The sequence below is a fragment of the Pan troglodytes genome, chromosome X, assembly GCF_028858775.2.
Source record: "Pan troglodytes isolate AG18354 chromosome X, NHGRI_mPanTro3-v2.0_pri, whole genome shotgun sequence".
In the NCBI taxonomy this organism is placed as follows: Eukaryota; Metazoa; Chordata; class Mammalia; order Primates; family Hominidae; genus Pan; species Pan troglodytes.
In genome coordinates this window covers 89,148,064-89,169,452 of record NC_072421.2, presented here as the reverse complement: position 1 = coordinate 89,169,452, position 21,389 = coordinate 89,148,064, and the positions used below count along the sequence as shown (strand labels likewise).

Below are 21,389 nucleotides of genomic sequence, written 5' to 3'. Positions count from 1 at the left end.
AAAAAGTGAAAATATTTCATTGTTTTTTTAATTATACTTTAAGTTTTAGGGTACATGTGCACAATGTGCAGGTTTGTTACATATGTATACATGTGCCATGTTGGCGTGCTGCACCCAGTTACTCGTCATTTAACATTAGATATATCTCCAAATGCTATCTCTCCCCCCTCCCTACACCCCACTACAGGCCCTGGTGTGTGATGTTCCCCTTCCTGTGTCCATGTGTTCTCCTTGTTCAATTCCCACCTATGAGTGAGAACATGCGGTGTTTGGTTTTTTGTCCTTGCGATAGTTTGCTGAGAATGATGGTTTCCAGCTTCATCCATGTACCTACAAAGGACATGAACTCATCATTTTTTATGGCTGCATAGTATTCCATGGTGTATATGTGCCACATTTTCTTAATCCAGTCTATCATTGTTGGACTTTTGGCTTGGTTCCAAGTCTTTACTATTGTGAATAGTGCCGCGGTAAACATACGTGTACATGTGTCTTTATAGCAGCATGATTTATAATCCTTTGGGTATATACCCAGTAATGGGATGGCTGGGTCAAATGGTATTTCTAGTTCTAGATCCCTGAGGAATCGCCACACTGACTTCCACAATGGTTGAACTAGTTTACAGTCCCACCAACAGTGTAAAAGTGTTCCTATTTCTCCACATCCTCTCCAGCACCTGTTGTTTCCTGACTTTTTCATGATCGCCATTCTAACTGGTGTGAGATGGTATCTCATTGTGGTTTTGATTTGCATTTCTCTGATGGCCAGTGATGATGAGCATTTTATCATGTGTCTTTTGGCTGCATAAATGTCTTCTTTTGAGAAGTGTCTGTTCATATCCTTCACCCACTGCTTGATGGGGTTGTTTGTTTTTTTCTTGTAAATTTGTTTGAGTTCATTGTAGATTCTGGATATTAGCCCTTTGTCAGATAAGTAGATTGCAAAAATTTTCTCCCATTCTGTAGGTTGCCTGTTCACTCTGATGGTAGTTTCTTTTGCAGTGCAGAAGCTGTTTAGTTTAATTAGATCCCATTTGTCAATTTTGGCTTTTGTTGCCATTGCTTTTGGTGTTTTAGACATGAAGTCCTTGCCCATGCCTATGTCCTGAATGGTATTGCCTAGGTTTTCTTCTAGGATTTTTATGGTTTTAGGTCTAACATTCAAGTCTTTAATCCATCTTGAATTAATTTTTGTATAAGGTGTAAGGAAGGGATCCAGTTTCAGCTTTCTACATATGGCTAGCCAGTTTTCCCAGCACCATTTATTAAACAGGGAATCCTTTCCCCATTTCCTATTTTTGTCAGGTTTGTCAAAGATCAGATGGTTGTAGATATGCGGCATTATTTCTGAGGGCTCTGTTCTGTTCCATTGGTCTATATCTCTGTTTTGGTACCAGTACCATGCTGTTTGGGTTACTGTAGCCTTGTAGTATAGTTTGAAATCAGGTAGCATGATGCCTCCAGCTTTGTTCTTTTGGCTTAGGATTGACTTGGCAATGCGGGCTCTTTTTTTGGTTCCATATGAACTTTAAAGTAGTTTTTTTCCAATTCTGTGAAGAAAGTCATTGGTAGCTTGATGGGGATGGCATTGAATCTATAAATTACCTTGGGCAGTATGGCCATTTTCACAATATTGATTCTTCCTACACATGAGCATGGAATGTTCTTCCATTTGTTTGGATCCTCTTTTATTTCATTGAGCAGTGGTTTGTAGTTCTCCTTGAAGAGGTCCTTCACATCCCTTGTAAGTTGGATTCCTAGGTATTTTATTCTCTTTGAAGCAGTTGTGAATGAGAGTTCACTCATGATTTGGCTCTTTGTTTGTCTGTTATCGGTGTATAAGAATGCTTGTGATTTTTGCACATTGATTTTGTATCCTGAGACTTTGCTGAAGTTGTTTATCAGCTTAAGGAGATTTTGGGCTGAGACAATGGGGTTTTCTAGATATACAATCATGTGGTCTGCAAACAGGGACAATTTGACTTCCTCTTTTCCTAATTGAATACCCTTTATTTCCTTCTCCTGCCTAATTGCCCTGGCCAGAACTTCCAACACTATGTTGAATAGGAGTGGTGAGAGAGGGCATCCCTGTCTTGTGCCCATTTTCAAAGGGAATGCTTCCAGTTTTTGCCCATTCAGTATGATATTAGCTGTGGGTTTGTCATAGATAGTTCTTATTATTTTGAGATACGTCCCATCAATACCTAATTTTTTGAGTGTTTTTAGCATGAAGGGTTGTTGAATTTTGTCAAAGGCCTTTTCTGCATCTATTGAGATAATCGTATGGTTGTTGTCATTGGCTCTGTTTATATGTTGGATTACATTTATTGATTTGTGTATGTTGAACCAGCCTTGCATCCCAGGGATGAAGCCCACTTGATCATGGTGGATAAGCTTTTTGATGTGCTGCTGGATTCGTTTTGCCAGTATTTTATTGAGGATTTTTGCATCGATGTTCCTCAGGGATATTGGTCTAAAATTTCATTGTTTTAAATACAGTTATTTATTTAAGTAATTATTAAGCAAATAAAGCAAACTGTTAAGCAAAGGAGCCTTCATAACAATGCTGGTTCTTCTGGCTTGGAAAGATTTGCAGCATAATCAGAGAGCCTATGTTTTACTGACTTTAATCAACTTCCCTTGTGTACTCTAGACAGCCTCAAAATTATTCAATTATCACATCTCTCAAACGGCATTTTCTTAAATCAGGCACAGAAACTCACTTTGGTGAGAAAGTAAGAGGGCCTTGTGCAAAAGCCTTTTCTTTTGTAAAGCAGTACAGCCAAGTTTAGGGTCTGACCAAACAATACAGAATATAATTATTTCAACAGACATTACAACTTGCTAATTTATAAACTCTCCCTCCTTCTGGAGCCCTCACCTCCACCCCACACACAGAGTTAACTCTCCTTGAGAAAACATCTAGTCATTCCCCTTCAGGACCACACTTGAAATATAAATGACCGGAAAAAAAAAAAGACTATTTTCAAAAGCACTAGAGATGTGTACCTTTCAGAGAGAATGCTAAGAGATTTAGATTTCATACTGCAGTGTGGGTGTTTTGCCCTTTTTCTGTCTTCATTGGAATTAGGAACAATTTTCCACTCTGTTTTGGTGATCATTTCCCATTTGCTCATGATGACGCCAATATTATGCTACTTCCCCTTTTTAGCTCTATGCTGAATAATTGCAAATTTTTTAACTTGCCTAATTTTTCTATTTTTACAATTCTTTCCTCAGATATGTGGCTCTTTTTTGAACTGTTTTCAAATGCTCTAAGTTTTTACTTACGAAGTCTTAGAGATTGCTTGCTTATCTCTCCAGGGTTTGCCTAGGGATGAATAAAATTGAGGGGCAGCTAATATAGGCTATTTTTCTAAATGTATAAAATTATTTTTTTATTGTGGTAAAAAGAGTAAAGAATGACTCTCTTAACAAAATTTCAAGTGTACAATACAGTGTTTTTAACTATAAGCATAATGTTATACAGAGTATCTCTGGAACGTATTCATTTTGCATAACTGAAGCTATATAAATGTTGACCAGCAACTCACCATTTCCCCTTACTCCTTCAGCCCCTGATAAACACCATTCTACACTCTGTTTCAATGAATCTGACTACTTAAGATACCTTATGTAAGTAGAATCATGCAGTACTTGTCCTGTGCCTGGCTTATTTCAGTTAGTCCAATGCCCTCCAGGTTTATCCATGTTGTTACATATAACAGGATTTTCTTCTTTAAGGCTGAATAGAATTTTATTGTTTATTTATATGACATACTATTTTTATCCACTCATCTATGGGTGGACATTTGATTTGGGTTTTTTCCACATATTGGTCATTGTAAATAGTGTTGCAATGAACGTAGGAGTTCTAATGTCTCTACAGGATTCTGATCTAAATTCTTTTGAATATGTACTCAAAAGTGGGATTGCTGGCCAGGTGTGGTGGCTCACGCCTTTAATCCCAGCTCTTTGGGAGGCTGAGGCAGGTGGGTCACCTGAGGCCAGGAGTTGGAGACCAGCCTGATCAACATGGTGAAACCCCATCTCTGCTAAACATAAAAAAAATTAGCTGGGTGTGGTGGCACAGGCCTGTAATCCCAGCTACTTGGGAGGCTGAGGCAGGAGAATCGCTTGAACCCGAGAGGCTAAAGTTGCAGTGAGCAGAGATCTCGCCGTTGCACTCCAGCCTGGGTGACAAGAGCAAAACTCCATCTCAAAACAAAAACAAAAACAAAAGTGGGATTGCTGGATCATAAAGTAGTTGAGGAACCTTCATACTGTTTTCCTAGCAACTGCACCATTTTACACTCCCACCAACAGTATGTAGCAATTCCAATTTCTTCACATCTTGACCAACATTTATTATCTTTTGTATTTCTTTTCTTGAGACAGAGTCTCGCTCTATCGCCCAGGCTGGAATGAAGTGGCATGATCTCGGCTCACTGAAACCTCTGCCTCCCAGGTTCAAGCAATTCTTTGCCTCAGCCTCCCGAGTAGCTGAGATTACAGGTGCCCACCACCACGCCCAGCTAATTTTTGTATTTTTAGTAGAGACGGGGTTTCACCATCTTGGCCAGGCTGGTCTCGAACTTCTGATCTCATGATCCACCTGCCTCAGCCTCCCAAAGTGCTGGGATTACAGGCGTCAGCCACTGCGCCTGGCCTGTATTTCTTTTAAATAATATTCATTCTAATGGCTGTGAGGTGATATCTTATTTTGGTTTTGATTTGCATTTCACTGATAATTAGTGACGTTGATCATCTTTTCATATACCCATTGGCCATTTGTATGTCTTTTTTGAGAAATGTCTATTCACATTTTTTTTTTGCTATTGAGTTATAGGAGTTCCTTATATATTTTTAATATTAGATCTTTATCAGATATGTGGTATGCAAATACTATCTCCCATTCTAAAGGTTGTCTTTTCACTCTTTTGATTGTTTCCTTTGCTGTGCAGCAGCTTTTTAGTTTGATGTAGTTCCACTATTTTATTTTTGTTTTTTTGCATGTGCTTTTGGTGGTTTCTTTTATTATTTTATTCATCAGATGTGTACAGCAAATCTACTGTATGCTAGGAGCTGTTTCAGGTGCTGGGGATACAATAGAGAACAAAACAGACACAATTATGAAGTTTATAATATTCTGGGACTTTACATGTATTGTTGGTTTTAATATTTCTTCATTAAAAAGGTAAAGTTGCAGATTCCAATTTGCTTTGTTACCCATATGGTCTAGTTGCCGTTCCCCATCTTGTATCTGTGATGGTAGTCAACTGGAGGAAGAGAAAGATGCCACCCCTAAGGTTGGTTGAAAATAGAGGATGTTTGAAAATAGACTGGTAGTAGCCAGAAACTAGGATTATGGAGTGCCTGAGGGTCAGATTCCTTCACATTTGATGGTCACTGACAACCATTTTCCATTACTGAACTTAAACAATAGTGTGTTCTCTGAAACTATGGCCAACACAGTCAGAGAGGAAAACATACTTTTTCCAAATGAGAAAAAAATACACATTACAGACACTCTTTGTACAGGGTCTTAATACTGCTTCCTATAATGATTACTCCAAGCTACTTGAAGACACCATACCGAGCATCTCAGTGAAAGCTAGTATAGGGCACTATGTATTTTTCTAAAACGTTGTTTTATAAATATCTTTTAATCTGTTTGTAAAGTAGAAGAACCAAGAATAATAAAAACTGATGCTTTAGTATAGGCTTTTCAGAGTAAAAAAAAAAAAAAACAGTGCAAACGCAGTCAGCAAACATTTGATTTTAAAACCTTACTTTTTTATTAAAGGGAAATATGTATTCCAATATGTGAAAAGAAATATAACTAAAACATGTAGAAATCTAGCTTCCTCATTCATTTTCCCTTATATAGGAAAAGAAGGGGGAGTGGATATTATGTGTATAATATAGTGGAAGGGGGAAGATTTAAGAAGAGGAGAATGTGAAAATTCTACTGTAAATCATTCATTTAATCAATTAATTATTGAAGCAATAATATTTATTGAAAATTAAGCATAGCATTTTACCTAACTTAAATACTCACTGTAGAAGAAAACTAGGTGGATTGAAAGATTAAAGTCAAAAAAGTATTTCATTACATGTTTGTTTAACAACAAAATTAATGAGTTAAAATAAGATGCATGTTACATTATGAAACATATCATCAAGTGTAAAGAATAAGAAATTGGAATGATTGAGGGGACACAAACAATTATAAAGTGGCAGAAAATATGTGGTCATTTCAGATAGTCATAAATGCTATCAATAAAATAAAACAAGATAAGGGATTACTTTAAATAAGATGTTTAGGGAGCAAAGGCTACAATCCAGTGAGAGTGAGTCATGCAAGTACCTGAAGGAGGTTCAGTGCAGTTGACTTGGTAAAGACTGGCTACTAACATGACAGTAAAAGCCATTTATTCGCGATACTGTCAATATGTAGTCAACTATATGCCTTGGTTTTTGTTGCAATCATTTAGAAAGGAACACTTCTTTTAAATGAGAAAAGAATCAGAGTGTGCAGCATGGTTGTTAGATTCAGAGCCCAAGCCTCAAAGCATACCAGATTGCATTTGAAGTAGATATCAGAGAAATATGGAATTCACACCCAAAATTCACAATTCCAGTCTTTCTGTTAATGTCTTTAATCTTTCTCTGCTTTCTCTATTATCAAGAGCCCTGGTTATAGTACCTAGGTTCTAAAAATTCTAGCATCTTTTTAAGCTGAAATCCTGCTTATTAAAGCCTCTTTGTTTTGAGACAGGGTCTCGCCCTGTCACCCAGGCTGGAATGCAGTGACACAATCATAGCTCACTGCAACCTTTACTTCATCAGCCCAAGCAATCCTCCCTTCTCAGCCTCCCAAGTAGCTGGGACAACAGGCATGCACCACCATGCCCAGTTAATATATATGTTTTTTTTATTTTTGTAGAGACGGGGCCTGACTATGTTGCCCAGGCTGGTCTTGAACTCCTGGACTCTGGTGATCCTCTCACTTCAGCCTCCCTAGGCGCTGGGATTACAGGTGTGATCCACACCCCCAGACTTAAAGCCACTTTTATTAATACTAATGCTGATAACAATAACACCAGCAGCCTCTGACATTTATTAGGTGGTTATAATATGTCAAGCACTGTACTAGGCACATTTACTCGTATTATTTCATATAACTTTCACACCTTCGTGGAAAGGTAAGTATCATCTCAATTGTATAGATGAGAAAGGTGAGACTCTGAAAGATGCGGTAATTTACCCCAAATCTAAGTAGGTAGTAAGTAGAAGTATCCAAGTCTTCCTAACTTCAAAACCTGTGTTCCTTCTTTATCACCCTTTTGTCTTTTTTTTCAGCTCAGTTCTCAGTTGTAGACAAGGAATTATGAAAATATTTGAGCAATGAAGGGAGGGGAAAGATTATAGTAGAGGGTAAGTTGGGATACAAAAAGGAAGATGTAGAATATGAGAGTAGAGAGTTTACATATTTTCTAATAAGCAACAAGAAGCAAAGGAAGGATTTTAGTGGTTGTGGCATAATAAACTTTTATTACATACTGGTGTTTTACAGGATGAATTATAGGAGATAGAGTGGAAAGAAGTTAGGACACAGGAAGAATAGCTGGGAAGCTGGGAAGAAAATGTAATGATGAGATGTCTGACTTAAAATAATGCTACTGTAATAACAAGGAAGGGAAATGGGATACCTTAAAAAAGAGTCAGGAGGGCTTGATGACTGGATAATATTTCTATAAATTCTCTTAGAAATATAAAACAATCATGACTTTTGGGCTGAAATGGAGCAAGGGCAAAGGAAATATCAGAAAACATTTAAAGATATTTAGCCCAAATAACTTGATTTATAGTAACAACATCCCAGAGACTTCATGGGATTATATTTAATATTGAACATGTATTGATTTAGTCACATTAAATTTGTTCACATTAAACTATTATTTCTTATTACATAAACTTTCAAACAGTTATTTTCAAAAAATCTACAAGTCATTATTATTACTGTTACTTCTTTAATTATTCAGTTTGCTCGCTGAATAATTTTACAGACGAGAGCTGTCTTACTTCAGCCCACTCTTAACAGAATACCATAGATTGGGTGACTTAAATAACAGAATATTTTTTCATGCATTTCTGGAGGCTGGAAAGTACAACATCAAAGCACTTGCAGATCTGGTGTCTGGAGAGGGCACTCTTTCTGGTTTGCAGATTGCCATATTGTCATATCCTCACATGGTGGGGAACAAAGAGAGAAAGGAAGTTGACTCCTGTCTTTTTACAATGGCCCCAACTTCCTGATCTGATCACCTACCAAAGGTCTCTCCTTCTGATATCATCACATGAGGGGTTAAAATTTCAACATAAAATTTTTGGGGAACATGAACATTCAGTCCATAGTCTGAGCCAGAATTTCTTCTTAGATTTTTCATATGTGTACCTTGATAAAATAACAATCCATTTAAATGTGTTTACCCTTTACCTGGCAAATATTTTAGTAGTAAAACTTTTGGAATATTTATTATGAAAATACATGATGTAGACATTATAAATTTATAAAATTTAATATTTGACATAGTTCCCCCAACATGTCTTTACTGTTTTGCTCTTTTAAGGATTTTCATCATTTTTTTTAAAAGGCCTACTCTTCACTGTGATTTTAGCTGCTTTCCTAAAAAAAAAAAAAGGAATAAAATGTTGACAGCAACCATATTAAAATATTTCTTATTCTTCTTATATGTGAAGAAGAAAATCTACTGGTTTTTACATAGCAGGTATTATGTTGTTAATTTGTGAAATATGGAATCTGAAATATATGAGCTTCTGGAAATTTTATAAGTGCTTATGTATTCAAACATTTTTGTCTAAATTAACATTAGTACAGAATTTAAAAGTCAGTAGTCAACTTAATTTCAGGCTTGCTAAAATGGATAATGAATATCTTTAGGATAATTTATGTAAATATCCTTCTTAAACATGATAAACATGTATTTACATATTGTATATAATGTCCGGAATGTTCAAGAAATAAACTTAGTAAACATTATCACCTTCATCATCATCTTCTCCACCTTCATCATGCTTAAATATTATCATGGTTATATTTTATATTTAAACAATGAAATTCAGATCAAAAGATTAGTCTGACAAAAACAAAGTTATTTCAGTAGAAATATCTGGAAAAACATCCCTGCCACTATTAGCTTACACAATAACAAAATACTATTCAACAAGTTCTTCATAGGCTATCAAAAGGAAATATTATTTTTTCTATAGGAACTATAATATATAAATGAGAGAAGGAGAATATTTATGCATTTCAGTCATATTTAACAAAATAAGAGGAAAGCTGAATGTCTTTAGTGACTTGGCATTATCACCAAATTATAATTTCACCAGACTCTAAGAAACAGTTTAATAGACACAGTAATGGTTGATGCATTTTAACTCTTAAATAACTTGGCTTATAATGTGAATAAGTTGTATTACTATGTTAATGGCTTTAACAGGTTCGTGAACACCTGGAGGTATCGGGAGGGTAGCATGCCTGGGTAGGGCACAGAAGCTCTGTGCCCCTTCCTCCATACCTTGCCCTATGTTTCTGTTTCATCTGACTGTTTCTGAGCTGCATCCTTTTATAATAAACAAGTAATCTATTAAGTTAATTCTTTTCTTGGGTTCTGTGAGCCATTCTAACAAATGATCAAACCCGAGGATAATCATGGAAATGTCTGTTTTCTAGCTGGTTGGTCATAAGCACAGATGGCACTTGGATTTGTGATTGGCATCTAAAGTGAGGGCAATCTTGTGGAACTCAACCCTTAACCTGATGCTAACTCCAGATAGATAGTGTCAGATTTAGTTAAATTGTAGGACACTTAGCTGGTGTCTACAAAGAATTAAATAATTTATTGGTGAGAGAAAGAAACCACACATCTGATGATGTCAGAGTATACAGAAAAAATAATTGGTTTCTCCTATACACTCTGCTTTACAGCTTATTGCCATAATTTGTGGTAAAGTAATTCTTACCACCCTATTGTGTCTGGAGTTGGTTCCTTTCAGTGGGTTCTCAGTCTCGCCAACTTCAAGAATGAAACCGTGGACCTTCGCGGTGAGTGTTACAGCTCTTAAAGGTGGCAGGGACCCAAAGAGTGAGCAGCAGCAAGATTTATTGTGAAGCGTGAAAGAACAAAGCTTTCACAGCATGGTAAGGGACCTGAGTGGGTTGTCACTGCTGGCTGGAGAGGCCTGCTTTTATTCCTTTATTTGTCCCCGTCCACATCCTGCTGATTGGCCCATTTTACAGAGTGCTGATTGATGCATTTACAATCCTTTAGCTAGACACAGAGTGCTGATTGGTGCGTTTTTACAGAGTGCTGATTGGTGCATTTACAACCGTCTAGCCAGACACAGAGCACTGATTGGTGCGTTTTACAATCCTTTTGTAAGAGAAAAGTTCTCCAAGTCCCCACTCTACCCAGGAAGTCCAGCTGGCTTCACCTGTCACTATTACAGCATGCCAAATCAGTTATATAATGTTTTCACATTGTAGTTGTTAAAGGAAGAGCAAGTATCAGTTTTTTAAAATTACCTAAATTACAATTCCTTCTTTTATTCATTGACAAAATATTTAGTGACTACCTCTCTCCTGCTTCTTTTAGTGAGTATATAAAATAGCCAACTACTAGTCCAGGAGCTGGCATTAACCTGAAAAGGAAAATAAAGGTGATTTCTTCAAGCCAGAGTCTCGATGGAAAATTCAAAGAAATAGTCTATCAATTACAAAATGTGATAAAGGTGTATGACAGAAAAACAAGTGCACAGACATAATACCTAATATGTAGTGGGCAAAGAACTCACAAAGAAAGAGGTAGAAATGAGGAAAAGAAAGAAGGATATAAGTAGGATCTCACCAGTAATAAAGAAAATGCAAATCAAAATACATATCAATTTCCAGTCTGGACAAGATGGAACAGATATATTTTATCTTTCTTCTCTCCACTAAGTACAATAAAAAACCCTGGGCATGATACAAGAAGCAATCAAACAACTCTGAAAAGGTGATAAAGTAGGTGTATTGGTTTGAAACCCTGGGACTGGTGACACACCATAGCAGCAGAGCATCACACCTCCTCCCACAGAACAAAATGTGACTCAGACCTAGCATTTTCAAAAGCCAAGTCCAGTCATAGAAGGCAGCCCAGATAGGCCCATTCTTTCATCTAACAACACACTAAGGAAGTCTGACGTCATCAACAAGGAGGATTGATTAGGAGCCCTAAGAACAATAAGCAGCCAAAAAAAGTGCTTTCCTTTCTTGCAGGACTGAGAATTTCCTTCCCCCACTGAGAGATACTGAGGGGACAGAGGCAAGAAGGATCTTGCAAAAATGAATGGTGTGGCCCAGAAAGTCTCTCTTTTCAGGGTCTGAGAGTTCCATACCCTTCTCAGAGATACAAGGGAAATCGTGAGACCCAGGTAAGGAGATCCCACCTCAACAAGGGTCCTGGCCCAACAAGCTCTCTCAATCCCCCTCAGGTAAGGCAGATCCTGCCAAAACAAATACCAAGCCAGAGAACCCTCCTCTCTCCCACAGGCCTCACAGTCTCTTCCCCTGCTGGGATACAAAGTGTCAGGCAGGTACGATGGGCAGGAAGAGCCCAGCCACAGTGGACGGTCATTCTCAGAAAGTCTCTTTTTCTCAATGGGCCTGAAAATACCCTCTTCCACCCAGAGACACAGGGGCAACTTGAAGGCCTTGGTAGGAATTCTTAGGAACCAGTAATATTGTTAAGGAAACCTCTTCATCTCAGGGGACCTGGGACTCCCTTTTCCCATGGAAAGACACTGGCCAAGGAAAATCCCTTCTGCAACTATAGCCATTGCTGTCATGGACAAGTAGGAGATAAGTATCACATAAACTGAAAAAAACAAAATAACACAACAAAGCCTCTGAAAATATACTGTCATAGAAACCACAGTCCAGAAAAGTAGACCAGAATCTGCATGCTGACTATAAACAGAATGAAGATCTGATGAAATTAAAGATATAAATAGACCCAGAGTCTGCTGGCATAATAGAAGAAATATTCAGGATACAGTTGAAAATCACTGGTCACACTAAGAATAAAGAAAATCACTACTTAAATGAGAGGAAACAATCAACTGATGCCAACATTGAGACAAATCAGATGTTGTTAATCGTCAAATTATCTAACAAGGATTTCAAAGCACACATCATAAAAATATTTCAGCAGTGCATTACAAAGTCTCCTGAAACAAATGGAAAATAGAATATTTTGAAATGAAATAACTTATAAAAAATGGAAATTTTAGAAAAATACATTAACAGAAAAAAAAGCTTGAATGAACTGTAAGAGAAAGAAGTCACTGAACTTTAGGATAGATCAACAGCATTCACCCATTCTGAACAAGAGAGGAAACAGATTTTTTTTTTCAGAGAGCCAAAATATATAATGATTTGCATCTTTGTAGCCCAACAAGAGAGAAGGGTTGAAAGACTATATAGGGAAATAATAGTTTAAAACATCCCAAACTTGGTGCAAAACAGTAATTCGGAGATTCAATAATATGAATGTACTTTAATTAGATAAACTCAAATTCACATATCATAATTAAATTTCTGAAAACTAAAGACAATATTAAATACGGAAAGCAGCTAGAGAAAAATGATGCATTGCTGTTAGGAGAATACCAATATCCTAATGATAGTGGATTTCTCACCATAAATTATGAAGCCAAAATCTAAAGTGTCATAAGATCTTGTGGGAAGAACTGAAGAAGGTGATCTTGCTTCTGCACAGCCAGCTGCAATCCATTGAGGAACATGCCTCTGAGCCACCATTGTGCCTGGCCATTTACAGGAATGCTTCACCTGCATGGTCATCAGCCCATTTAACCAGTTCTTTGAAGACGAATTGGACCCATTCAAGGTGCTGAAGGCAGCTGAGAACTAGAGAAAATAAGCCAACGGGGGTGTCACTGGGGGTGCTGGGGCCAAAAGCTCATCTCAGGCCATGGCCCAGACCAACTCCAATGCCACGGACAAACAGTTGTATAAAGAGTCTCAGAAAGACAGCAAGAACCCACTTGCCCCAAAAGTTGGCATGGTTGGCAAGAGGACATATAGTGCCCATGGAGGTTAAGAAAGAAGGAATAAGGTGAATTGGAAGAAGACCCAATCAACAACTGCAAGGTGAAGGGAAAATAATTGAGATAAGACGGGGAAAGGCAACCACCTCATGAAGGAAGATTTGAAAAACCACTTGAAAAGGGTGAAAGAGGAAAATTTTATCTGATAGACCTATCATTGACCAACCCATTCGAGGCTGTGGTGGCCTTGGAAGAAGTAGAGAGGGCTGTCAAAGTGAAATGGGCCAAGGGTATGGATTTGATTTTTATGGTAAATGTGAATTTGATAGGCATGCTGGTAGGCATGCTGGAAGGCATAGATCTAGCCTGAAGCACAAGGACAAACATGGAGGTAGTGGATTTTACAACTGGGGAACTGTAAATGATAAGTTAACTGACTTGGATTAATCAAATATGACCTAGGAAACACCTGAAGGTGAAGAACTTCCAGTGGCAGACACTGAAAATAAGGAGAAGGAAGTTTAAGAGGTAAAAAAGAGGGTCCAAAAGAGATGACTTTGGATAAGTGGAATGCTATTCAAAATAAGGACTGGCCAAAAGTAGAATTTAATATCCAAAAACAAAACAAAGGTACTGATTGATGGGCACTGGAAGAAGAGATGTGCGTGCGCTTCATAAATCAAAGAGTAAAGAGATTCATGCTGAACTTGTCATTAAGGACCATCGTTTTTGAAAGCCAGCAAATGATAAAATGTCTCAGCGGGAGATCAATTTTGGAGACCTTGGCCCTCGAGGACTTGGTGGGAGGGGAAGACAAGGTGAATGTGTGGTGGACCTCAGAACCTCAGCAGCACAACTGACAAGTCAGGTGCTTCTGTTCCTGATGTGGATGACCCAGAGGCATTTCCAGCTCTGGCTTAACTGAATGCAATAAAACAACCATGGTTCCTTTGTGGAATTTCCTGTTCAATGCCTTTGCATGCTTAAGGATTCGAAACAATGAAGAAATCATGTTTTAAAAAGGCTGTCATTCACACAATTCACACTTAAAGACTGAATTGTATCTGTTTTAAAAATGAACTTCTCGGCGGCGCGGTGGCTCATGCCTGTGATCCCGGCACTTTGGGAGACCAAGGCGGGCGGATCACGAGGTCAGGAGATTGAGGCCATCTTGGTTAACACGGTGAAATCCCGTCTGTACTAAAAATACAAAAAATTAGCCGGGCGTGGTGGCGGGCGCCTGTAGTCCCAGCTACTCGGCAGGCTGAGGCAGGAGAATGGCGTGAACTCGGAAGGCCGCTGTTGCAGTGAGCCGAGATAGCGCCACTACACTCCAGCCTGGGCGACAGAGCGAGACTCCGTTTCAAAAAAAAAAAAAAAAAAAGAACTTCTCTCACTACATAAAATTAACAAATATGGTAGTCAGTTTTGTCTTTAAAAATGTATTGGTAGCTATGTTTTTATAAATATCAGGAATTATGCATTCTTCATGAATACTTTTGTATTGCTGCTTGCAAATTTGCATTTCCAAGCTTGAAATATAGGTGGGAAATGTGTATACTAGTTTAAAGCTTTCACTTCATTTATGTTTTTTTATTTTAAATTTTTTGTGGATACATAGTAGGTGTGCATATTTATGGGATACATGAGATATTTTGATACAGGCATGCAACATGAAATATTCACATCAAAGTATATGGGATATCCGTCACCTCAAACATTTATCCTTTGTATTACAAACAAACCAGTTATGCTCTTTTAGTTATTTTAAAAATGTATAATTAGATTATTTTTACTATGGACACTCTGTTGTTCTATCTAATACTAGGCATTATTCATTCTTTCTATTTTTTGTACCCATTAACCATCGCCACTTCCCTCCACCACCAATCCCTACTACCCTTCCCAGTCCCTGGTAATCATCTTTTTACTGTCTGTCTCCATGATTTCAATTGTTTTGATTTTTATATCCCACAAATAAATGAGAATTTGAGATGTTTGTCTTTCTGTGCCTGGCTTATTTCACTTAACATAATGATCTCCAGTTCCATAGATGTTGTTGCAAATGACAAGATCTCATTCTTTGTTATGGCTGAATGGTACTCCATTGTGTATATGTACCACTATTACTTTATCCATTCATCAATTGATGGACACATATGTTGCTTCCAAATCTTAGCTATTGTAAACAGTGTTGCAGCAAATATAGGAGTGCAGATATCTTTGATATACTGATTTACTTTCTTTTGGGTATATACCCAGCAGTGGGATTGCTGGATCATATGATAGCTCCACATTTAGTTTTTTGAGTAACCTCCAAACTGTTCTCCATTGTGGTTTTACTGATTCACATTCCAGCAAGAGTGTACAAGGGTTTCCTTTTCTCCATATCCTACCAGCATTTTTTATTGCCTGTCTTTTGGATATAAGACATTTTAACTGGGGTGAGGTGATATCTCATTGTAGTTTTCATTTGCATTTCTCTGAAGATCAATGATGTTGAGCACCTTTTGCCATATGTATGTCTTCTTTTTAGACATTTCTATTCAGATCTTTTGCCCATTTTTCAATTTAATTATTAGACTCTTTTTCTATAGAGTTTTTTAAGCCCCTTATATATTCTGGTTATTAATCCCTTGTTAGATGGGTAGTTTGCAAATATTTTCTCCCATTCTGTGGGTTGTCTCTTCACATTGTTGGTGGGTTTTTTCTTGTTGTTGTTTTCGTTTTTGTTTCTGTGTAGAAGTTTTTTAACTTGATGTGATCCCATTTGTCATTTGTGCTTTGGTTGCCTGTGTTTGTGGGATATTACTCAAGAAACTTTGCCCAGATCAAGTCCTGGAGAGTTTCCCCAATATTTTCTTGTAGTGGTTTCATAGATTGAGGTCATAGATTTATCTTTCATTCATTTTTCTGTGTTTTTTCTGTTTGTCAAGAGATAAGGGTCTAGTTTCATTCTTCTGCATATAGATATCCAGTTTTACCAGCACCATTTATTGAAGAGACTGTCTTTTCCTAGGTGTATGTTCTTGGCACCTTTGTGAAAAATGAGTTCACTGTAGTATGTGGATTTGTCTCTAGGTTCTCTATTCTGTTCCCTTGGTCTACATGTCTGTTTTTATGCCAGTGCCATGCTGTTTTTGTAAACATAGCTCTGTAGCATACTTTGAAGTGTGGCGATGTGATTCCTCAAGCTTTGTTATTTTTGCTCAGGAAAGCTTTGGCTATTCTGAGTCTTTTGTGGTGCCATATAAATTTTAGATTTTTTTTTTCTATTTTTTGAGGAATGTCATTGGTATTCTGATAGGGATTGCATTGAATCTGTAGATTGGTTTGGTTAGTATGGACATTTTAACAATATTGATTATTCCAATCCATGAACATGAAATATCTTGTCATCTTTTGGTGTCCTCTTCAATTTCTTTCATCAGTGTTTTATAGCTTTCATTGTAGAGAGGTTTTACTTCTTTGGTTAATTCCTAGGTATTTACTTGTATTCATGGCACTTGTAAATGGGATTACTTTTTTATTTCTTTTTCAGATTGTTCAATGTTGGCCTATAGAAATGCCACTAATGTTTATCATTTGTGTTTTTTAATCAAGGATTTAAATGTTCTCTCAATTACAAACTGGTTTTAAATATTGAACATATCAGTTTTAATACCTGCTTTGCATTTTCACACATGGTCAACTGGTACATGTTAAACTTTGATTTGTTTAACATTTTTCTTTTTGTGGAAAAATTTTTTTCTTTTGTCATGATATCCAGATATATACATGTGTATATACTAAATATGCTCAGAAATATCAGTACTTGAACCAATTCAAAGCATATTGGTTTAATAGCTCTTGCTTCTTGCATGGTTCATTAGGTTCAAATTATAATTAATTTACAATTTCAACTGTACTTACTTTTCAAATGTATGACTTTCCCATTTTAAAAGCCAAACCAGACACTTTATTGGTGAGAGCTATTTAAGCTACTTATCGTTGATAGACACATTCTGTGAAGCGAAGTTGTTTTATGGGTATGGGTTTTACCCACTCCAACAGGGTGGGTGGAATAAGTTGATTTGGCTAATGTGTAGCATTTAAACTCTTCTATAAAATAAGTGTCTGGCCAATTGATATAATTTCTGTGTGTGAAAATCTCCAAAATCAAAATGGTATATCCATAATTGATAACTCTTTAATCATTCCTTTTTCTAACAAACAAAAAACAAAAGACAGTGGTTAGTATGATGAGAAGGATAGTATTTTAATTTTTGGAATTTGGAAAGCAGACAGTTTTACTTTACAAGGTTGGAACAGCATCACCATCCATGAAATATAAACCCCAAATCTTTACTGTTTCTGGATTTCTTATATTGCTATTATTTGGTCATAAGTTGATAGAGGAATATTTGTTCCACAGAAAGCAATAATTATTTTTCCTCTTCCTCCATTAGAAAATTAGATTAATAATGAATTCCGTTAATGGGAGCATCACCACTTATTAAAACATATACGGAGAGAATGATGCATAAAACAGATTTTCTAGGAGAAAAAATAGTGTCACAACAATTTGGAAGTGATCAAAGAAAGAAATTGTTAACATCAGATTCTATAGCTAGCAAAACTATTCTTCAGAAATGAAGGGGAAATTAGAAACTTTATCAGATTAAAGGAAACTGAAAGAATTTGTCTCTAGCATACCTACTCTTAAAGGCTAAAAGAAGTTTGTCAAACAATTAAAGAGATAAAAGAAATAACCTTGGAGCATCAGGAAGGAAGAAGAACAACTGAAAGATTATAAATATGTGTACATAAATGGGCTATTGTTTTTCTCATGAGTTTTATAAATTATATCAAGTCAATTATATGTGTGTATAATATATATTTGGAGACAGGGTCTCTCTCTGTCACCCAGGCTAGAGTGCAGTAGTGCGATCACAGCTCACTGCACCCTTGAACTTCTGGGCTCAAGCAATCCCTTTGCCTCAGCCTCCAACATAACTGGGACTACAGGCCCATGCCACCACATTCATGCTTTCATTTTGAAACAATTTTTAAGTGCACTCTAATAGATATATGTTTGCTTTTATCACTTGATTTTCAATTAATGCAGAATGCCAAGTGGTGTTTTTGCTTTATTTCCATTACTGCTCCAGCCCTTTCAATGGCCGTTCATTCAAAAGGAGATTTTATTTCAACTTTTAATGAATATTTGTAAATGGTACTTAAGACTTTATTAGGCAGAGCAGTAATAGAGCTCTGCCTAATTAAACTGTAACAACCAACATTTACACATAATTTATTAGAAGTGGACATATTCTTTAAAAAAAACACAGTTATGTGGCCTCAACAGATATAAGCTAATATAACACATGAAAAATAATGAGCATGTGTCTTCCTATTGTTTTTGAAGATGGCTGCTGAAAAGCAACCTAATAACGTTGCATATTACTTACTTAGTGAGTATTGGGTGATTATGAACTTCTACTATGACTTTTGATGAGTCGTGTAAATTATTCATTGTAGAAGAAGGCAAAACCATATGGCACATCATCTGTTGAGTATATTTGTGTTCAATGATGCCCAGCGTCATATCCCTAGCAAATTATTACATGCTGTTTGTTATTCAGAGACTAAGTAAAAGGAGTTGGTGGTCTCATTTTAATGGCCAATAAAACCTTATTTACATCACATAATTACCTGATAAAGCCCCTCCCCCCCTTGACTGACTGATGATCAAGGTAGGAGGTTAAAACAGACTAAATAAGACAGACTTAACCCATTCTACATATAGTCTCCTTGAGATAGAATTAAGGTTGTTATAAAGGGAATATAGTGACTTAACGCACATATCAAACTCATCAATTAGAAAATGTCAATTGTTAATTGTGAAATTTTCAGTCTCTGAATTAACTTAAAGTAATAACCTTTCATTCTTGCTTTACAGGTTATAATTAGTTTAAATAGACCACTTTAGTTCCATTTATAGTATTTATAGACAAGATAGTGTACATAGACAATTGATTGAAATCTTTTTCAGAAGAAATGCCTTTAAGCAGGAGCAAGGCTAGAGTAATTATTTTAAAACATGATCCTGAAAATAATCAACCCTCCCTACTTTTTTTCCAAAATAAAAATATGAAAGAGACTTGTTAAAATATTTACCTATACCAAAGACATAAAAAGTAAGATACTTTTGAGTTACTAATTAATTAAAAGAAGCATCTCATTGACTAGAAACATAATAACCTAAAGACTTAGGGAATTCCAACAAGAATTACCGAAAAATAGAGAAACAAAGCTTTTACAGAGGCATTTATTATTTTCATTAGTTTATATCTAGTTTATTTTTTCATTTGTCCACATGCACATGCGAACATTCATTTGGCAAACACTTACTCCATTACAATGCACTATTGTTTCCATGGGGGATTGAAAAAAAGGAAGATGACAAGATGTTGAAAGTCTAGTGAAGGAGACTCAAATGACTATCAATTGAAGGCTAATGTAGGTAGTACCACAGAAACACAGGCAAAATGTTTTGGAAACGTAACAAAGGGTTAGCTGAATTCTGACTGAGCAGATCCAGGGAAGATTTGACACCTGAGTTGGCATTTCTCAAAAAGACAAATGACACAAAAGTATAGAAACCACTGTAATATAGGAATTTGGCTCATACTCTGTGAAGAAACAACTTGCATAACTGAGACTAATGAACCCGTGGAATGATCGCATTCTATTCTTCCATGCTCCATTCAGCTAGCTCTGTCTCATCTTTAAGTGTCAGTTTGAATGTCATATCTTTAGAGTGACCTTTCCTAATCACCCCAAATGAAATATTTACCCAAAACTTTGCCCTCTACAGTAGTCCCCATTTATCCAAAATGGATAATCTTCAAGATTCCCAGCAGATGCCTGCAACTGCACATAGTACAGAACCTTATAACACTATAATTTTTCTATCTGATACCTGAAATGGCTACTAAGTGACTAATGGGCCGCAGGGTCTACAACATGTATACACTAGACAATGGGAAGATTCACATCCTGGGCAGTACTGACCCAGGAGGGTGCAAGATTTCATCATGCTGTTCAGAACGGTGTGCATTTTAAAACTTAGGAACCGTTTATTTCTGCAATTTTCCATTGGCTATTTTTGCACCACTGAAACCTCAGAAAACAAAATTGCAGAAAAGATAGGACTACTGTATTTTAGTGTCCTGCTTATTTCCTTCACGGCACATAATTTATACTCTGCAGTTACTTTATTCACTTCTTGTATTGTTTTGTTTTAACATTGTTCTTCAAAGCAATGTCTTGTACCATTAGTGTCTATACAGTAGTACCACACAGATCTTTTTTTTAAAAAAATGAATTGATAAAGAAATAAATGAATCCATCAATGAAATGGCTAGGATTTTGCAAAGGTGGTTAGATCTTTGACTTCAAATTTTTTTTTTTTTTTTACCCAGTTCTTCCTTTCTTTTTTCTACTGGTATATATTACTAAACCCTTTGGATACTGTCCCACAGTTTTTAGAAGTTCTGTTCTGTTTTTTTTATTCTTTTTTTTCTCTTTGCATCTCGGTTTGGGAAGTTTATACTGGTATAGTGAGGAGAAATTCGCTTCCTGTTGTTGGAAAAGTTTTAAAATATTATTAATATTTAATATTAAAATTATATTATAATAATTACATATTATTTAAAAGGTTGTTAATTTTCTGTTTGTCCAGCATTTTCTTGATATAAGGAGTGATGGCTTACAAGGTCATTTCATGTCAGAACAGAAACTTGAAGTATAGGTTCACCGTTAATTTACTTTGTTCATTGGCCCTTCTGATGCATATAGCACCGCCACGTCCTTTCCCTGTTTGTTCCTAACTATGCTAAGAAACTGTAAACATTTAGTGGTCACTAAAAAACTGTTTTTCTCCTAGATACTTACCTTGTTAGCTATGTCAAACAAGAAAAGTGTGGAGTTGTTGGGTAGTTTCTTCTAGGACAACTGATAGATTTCCCTTAACTCTACAATGGTTTCTCTTTATTTATTGGTTATGGGCCACAGCTATTTTTTTCTGTCTGAAGTGCAGTAATATACCCTGAAGATGAAAACAAAAAAATGTAAACTACTGTTTTTCCACTGTAGGTTTCATTTCCACAATTCTGGCCTAATGCTTTAATCACCAATTCTGGAGAAATGATTGAGCAGTATTCCGGGAATAGTAAAACGATTTTGTAAGCTTGATGAACACTGTGACA

At 36.4% G+C, this 21,389-nt stretch overlaps 1 pseudogene; it reads left to right on the top strand.

Moving 5' to 3' along the window:
- LOC100612073 (SERPINE1 mRNA-binding protein 1-like) overlaps positions 1 to 14,058 on the top strand; it is a 52,952-nt pseudogene extending 38,894 nt beyond the window's left edge.
- Positions 14,059 to 21,389: the final 7,331 nt, after the last annotated feature.